At 35.7% G+C, this 6,283-nt stretch overlaps 1 non-coding gene across 1 annotated transcript; it reads right to left on the bottom strand.

Annotated features, from left to right (window-relative positions):
• Positions 1-1,198: 1,198 nt before the first annotated feature.
• On the bottom strand, positions 1,199-1,305 carry LOC146942803 (small nucleolar RNA R71). The gene has a single exon (XR_015033678.1). It is a non-coding gene; the product is annotated as a small nucleolar RNA R71 (small nucleolar RNA).
• Positions 1,306-6,283: the final 4,978 nt, after the last annotated feature.

The following is a 6,283-nucleotide window of genomic DNA, read 5'->3' as shown; positions in this document are numbered from 1 at the left end:
AGCGAACGCGGAGGGTTTGATAATGGTTAATTCATCATCACATATATCAATTCATAAAGCGAACGCGGAGCTTTGATATCCGAACAAGTGAATTTAGACAAGGTTTGCGAAACATGAGAATAGTCTAGCAAACCTTGGGAGACATAAAGTTTCGATCTTCAAGGGTCCCAAAGGCAATCACCCATGAGAATAGGTGTGGTTGTTGGAGGGATACACTCACTGACTTCGAGAGAAGCTGTGATATGCTAAAGAGAAACTTGTCCTTAGAAATTAAGATTAACGCATAATTATAAGTTTAAGGCTTGCTTGTGAAGGATTCGTTGTTATGATGAACCAATGATCCCAAGGCTCTTTTATTATTATTGTTATTTACCTTCAGCAACTAAACCTCCCTTTTTATAATCTTTCTTCTTTTCTAATCATTCTCTAAAAGTTAATCGAATTCATAACTCCCTAGCGGAACGATACTCTTTTACTACTATTACTTCGATAGACCGTGCACTTGCGGTTTGGCCTATCAAGTTTTTGGCGCAATTTGGTTAACTTTTTTTTAACGATTAGACTAAAAAAAATAAAAAATAAATCTTTTTCGTTATTTTATCCTATTCTATTTTATTGTGTTTCTTTTTATATTTCTTTCCAAAAAAAAAAACATATATATATATATATAAAATATATTATTTCCTCTTTTATTATTATTTTACTTTTATTTTAGAAAAAAAAATCTCTCTCTCTCTCCATAAAAAAAAATCTTTTGCTTTATCTTATTTTATTTTATTTCTTTCTTTCTCTATTTCTTCTTTTTCCTTTAACTTCTTGGGAAGATAATAACGATATGACTAAGGAACGCTCTCTCAAAGAGTATGCAATCTCATCTTCAAATGAGTCATACGATGCTATTGTGTACCCAACGGTTGAGGACAATTTTGAAATAGAACCTGCACTTGTTCACTTAGTGCAGCAAAATCAATTTTTTGGATCACCCACCGAGGATCCGAATTTTCATATTTCAACCTTTTTAAGACTCAGTGGAACCTTGAATGCAAACCAAGAGGCCGTAAGGCTGCACCTCTTTCCTTTCTCCTTAGGGGGTAGAGCTAGTGCTTGGTTTCATTCATTGGAAATTGGTTCTATCTTTTCATGGCAACAAATGAAACAAGTTTTTCTTGCACGATTCTTTCCCTATTCTAAAACCGTCCAATTAAGGAATCAAATCACACAATTCACTCAAAAAGATGGAGAATCTCTTTACGATGCGTGGGAGCGTTTCAAAGAAATGCTTAGACTTTGTCCTCATCATGGTTTAGAGAATTGGCTTATTATTCACATTTTTTATAATGGTCTTTTGTATACCACAAAAATTTATGTTGATGCAGCTGCAGGTGGAGCTTTAATGAACAAGAATTACACAGAAGCATACGCCTTGATTGAAGACATGGCTCAAAATCATTACAAGTGGACCGACGAGAGAGCCATCACTAATTCTTCACCCTCCAAAAAGGAGGCAGGTATGTATGAAGTCTCTAACTATGATCACCTTGCCGTTAAGATTGATGCATTAACCCAAAAATTTGAAAAAATAAATGTTAGTGTCATCTCTTCTTCTTCTTCTGCATCTCCTTCTTGTGAAATTTGTGGTGTATTTGGCCATATTGGCATTGATTGCCAACTCGGTAGTGTTGTTAGAAGTCCTGAGCAAGTAAACTATGCTCAATATAATCAAGGGTTTAAAAACAACCAAATTTTTTCTCAAACCCCTCAAAATCTTTTTGGACAACAAACAACAACACCTAGTTATGCAAACAACAAAAGAGTCCCTCAAAAATCCAGCTTGGAACTTTTTTTAGAAAATTATTGTATAAATCAATCCGAGCAGCTCCAAGAGCTTGAAAATCAAACTGAATTTTTGAAGGACTCTCTTGCCAAACTTACATCGAAAGTAGACTCCATAGTTACTCACCGTGAGATGCTAGAGACTCAAACATCTCAAGTGGCTACTCCCTCTCAATCCTCTGAAGTCCTCCTAGACCAAACCGAAACCAACCCCAATAACCATATAAGTGTCATTACCCTTAGGGATGGTAAACAATTAGAGGACCCCATTGTGAAAGCTAATAACAATGAAGGAGAGATAGGGTGTGATGAGCCTCAAAGTGAGAAAGCCATAGGAGAGAATGAAAAGTCATTTGTTTCACCATCTCATGAGCCTGAAATTCCATTAACACAAAGGTTTGATGAGTCCAAGTTAGATGAGAAGTTTATGAATCTTATTGAAATACTTCCAAACAAATTGCCACCTAAGCTTAAGAATCTAGGAAGCTTTTCCCTACCTTGTGTCATAGAATCTAAAACCTTTGAGAAAACCATGTGTGATTTGGGAGAGAATGTTTGTTTGATGCCATTGTCCCTTTCTGAAAGATTGGGTATAGGATAGATAAACCACTTTCTAACCGTCAAGCTAATGACTCTAAACGAGCGCTTCGTGGGAGGCAACCCATGATTTTTATTGCTTTTATTTTTGTTTTGTGTTATTTTAAATTGTTTTGTAGGTATTTGTCCAAATATGATGCAAAAAAGTGAAAGAAAGTCGAAGTCGTTGACCAGAAACCAAAAAAAAAAAAAAATCAAAAAAAAAAATTTCAATTTTTTTTTTGCCTAAGGTCCAGAGGCTAGGCACGGCCCGTGCCTAAGGTGGCACGGCCGTGCCCAGAAAAAAAAAGTTTTTTTAAAAAAAAAAATTTAGAAAAAAAAAGTTTTTTTTTAGAAAGAAGATTGTTGGCTCAGATGATGATGCAGGGAGGAAGAAATCAACACTCCGCAACCATGGCATCCATTTTAAAGATGACAAGCAAAGGAGTAGGTATACATCTCTTATCTCTAAACTTATTTCTGCTTGTAGATACCCTGATGTTAATGTTGTGGATAGACTAAGAAAGAGATAGGAATGATTAGGACTGATGAACTATTTATGTTATGGGCTATGCTTTATAACCATTCTATTCCCATTTGCTATTATTTGCTTGTTTATCTTGTTTCAATTGTTAAAAAGAAACCGGATGATAAGGATGATATAATGGTAGGTGGAATCATCACTTTTATTGCTAGGCAGTTTGGGGTGAGTGTGAATCAAGGGATCAAGAGGATAGATGGGAACTATTATCTAGACTTATATACTCTCACTACTTTGTCCTTCCTTAGAACCCATGACCCTACTCACAGTTACCAATATAAATGGAGAACTATTTGAGCTTATTGTTTGATTATTCTATCTAATCCTGACATAACTAATCCGGAGGTGGTGGAAAATTTGCTTTATGTTGGTACTAACCCACAGGTACATAATGATGGTGATGATGATGGTAATGAAGAGGAGGTAGGTGCAAACTTGCACCATGAACAAGAAGCCGGTGGAAGCTATAATGATGAACGTTGGGCCTAGATGCAAACCAAGGTTCAAAGAACAAGCACCGAGCAACAAAGACAATGTGTTGAAACGACCGGGCTAAGAAACAATGTCCAAAGGGGCAATTGAATACATGAAGAAAATAATCAAATGCTACGGAACATGATACAACACCTTCACCTCCAAGGTTTACTTTATGAACTTCAATAAAATTGTGAGCTTTCCTCTTCCTTTACTCTTTCTTCTTCCTCCCCTTCTTCTACTTCTACTCCTTCTTCTTCTTCTTCTTCTCCTTCCTCTTCTTCTTCTTCTTTTATTTTTTCTTTTTGAATCATTGAGGACAATGCTTCTCCTAAGTGTGGGGGGGCCTAATAAAGTGTCTAGAGTCGTAGTGTTCCCAAACTCCCTTGAACTTTATTCTTTTGTTTTGTTTTTATAGCAAGAGGCATGATTAGTAGCTTGTTTTTAATGTAAAATATGGCATAAATTTTTTGTTTTGTCTCTTCTTTAAAGGTTGTTTCTTGTACATGAAAGTGGTTTCTTGTGTTTCTTGTGTTCTTGCTATACCCACATCTTGTTTTATTGTGAAAATCTCCAATGAGAAAAGCACTCAGTTGCAATCTTTGAGCAAGTGTATGAGTATGTATTTTAAGGAGCACGTTCTATCTTTAGTGTTAACTTAGACCCTTAAAAGTCTTTAGAGTAAAAGTAATATAAGTTTGTGTGGGAAAATAATCAATTGTGCTTTATTGTTATATTCTCTTAATTGTTAAAGTTAAATGGGGCGGGAGAATGGCACCAACATGTGGGGGAAAGGACAATCCCTAACTTCCTAATTGTGGTGGTGACTCCCTAATTTGAACTTAAAGTAAAATAAATTCATCAATGCTAGGGGGAAAGGACAATTACATCCAAAAAGACTTCCTACGCGGAGATGAAATAAAGAAATTTTGCAGCACTGCTTAGGGTGATTTTGAATCTAGGGGGAAAGGACAATTACATCCAAAAAGACTTCCTATGAGGATAGATAGCCCCTAAGCATCTGCAACCCCTTTGTGCTTAAATTGTTAATCTAAATTTAATTTTAACTAAATTCCCATCACTCTTATATGAAATGAACAAAGGACTTTTCTCGGTTACTTTAACATTAGGGATAGAACCTGTTCCTCATAATATCTATCTTATACAGGAGCAAGAAAAGGGTTGGACGGCACACACACACTCACTTGAGACTTGTTGTTGGGTTGAATAAGTTCACAAGAAGTACTTGAAGTCATGATTAGTGTACTTGAAACAAAACCTTAGGAGAGGCATGAGTTTTTCAATTGTGTTGCCATGTTTAATCTTTCTTGTTTCTACTATGTCTATTGCCTTTTGCTTGAGGACAAGCAAAGATTCAAGTGTGGGGGAGTTTGATGAGTTAATATTTAGTCTATTTTTATGCATTATTTAGTTTAGTTTTATTTAGATTTGAATTTATTATATTGCAATATTATTTCCTTTTTGAATCTTTTTACTACAATTGCATATTTTATATTTCAGGAATGAATATATGATGGAAGAAGTCTTGGAGCAAAAGAAAGAAGTCTGGAGCTGATTTGGAGCTAAAATACGAAGATTCGGAGACAAAAATAAGTCTCCCCCAAGTCAGAAGCTTGGCACGGCCCGTGCTAAGGTTGGCACGGCCGTGCCACCTCTCTATATGACTTTTGCTGCTTTTGCTTTAGGCCCAAGTTACCCTGTTGTAGTTTTACCGAATAACCCTTATAGTTGCTTAGATTTTAAGTCAATTGTAAAGCTATAAATAGAGTAGCTCTCCATCATAAACAATCATCTTTTGTTCTTGGAATAAAAGTTCACTTTTATATTATTGTTCTTTTACTTTATTGCTTTCTCTCTTCTTCCCCCATGTCTACAATGAACGTTAGTGAGTAGACTTCTTTGTCTTGGGATTGTTGGATAAGTCTAATGACGTAATCCGGATCAAGCCAAGCCTTAAACCCTAATTATATGTTACCTTAATTTCTTATCTGAATTCACCGTTTTAACATGAATTAATTATTATCAAACTGTGGAAGCGAACGCAGAGGGTTTGATAATGGTTAATTCATCATCACAGATATCAATTCATAAAGCGAACGCGGAGCTTTGATATCCGAACAAGTGAATTTAGACAAGGTTTGCGAAACATGAGAATAGTCTAGCAAACCTTGGGACACATAAAGTTTCGATCTTCAAGGGTCCCAAAGGCAATCACCCATGAGAATAGGTGTGGTTGTTGGAGGGATACACTCACTGACTTCGAGAGAAGCTGTGATATGCTAAAGAGAAACTTGTCCTTAGAAATTAAGATTAACGCATAATTATAAGTTTAAGGCTTGCTTGTGAAGGATTCGTTGTTATGATGAACCAATGATCCCAAGGCTCTTTTATTATTATTGTTATTTACCTTCAGCAACTAAACCTCCCTTTTTATAATCTTTCTTCTTTTCTAATCATTCTCTAAAAGTTAATCGAATTCATAACTCCCTAGCGGAACGATATGCTTTTACTACTATTACTTCGATAGACCGTGCACTTGCGGTTTGGCCTATCATATCACCTCAATTGGATATAAAATCCACCACCATCAGTCATGAATGCATGAACTTATGACTCGACTCAATGCATATGTTCACACAAACAATAATCACCTCACCATCACCATCATTTTGCATACATGCATTCACCATCAAGATCACCATCAAATTAGCATGTATGAATTCACCACCAACAATCAACATTTAACATGTTCAACAAACAACATAACATAAACATGTTTATCACCATTCAATTAGTATATATGCATCGACAACAATACACCACCACTTGACATATATA

This window comes from Medicago sativa, chromosome 3, assembly GCF_051527215.1.
Source record: "Medicago sativa cultivar Bolivia chromosome 3, Bolivia_mono, whole genome shotgun sequence".
Classification (NCBI taxonomy): domain Eukaryota; kingdom Viridiplantae; phylum Streptophyta; class Magnoliopsida; order Fabales; family Fabaceae; genus Medicago; species Medicago sativa.
This window is presented reverse-complemented; position numbering and strand designations above follow the sequence as displayed.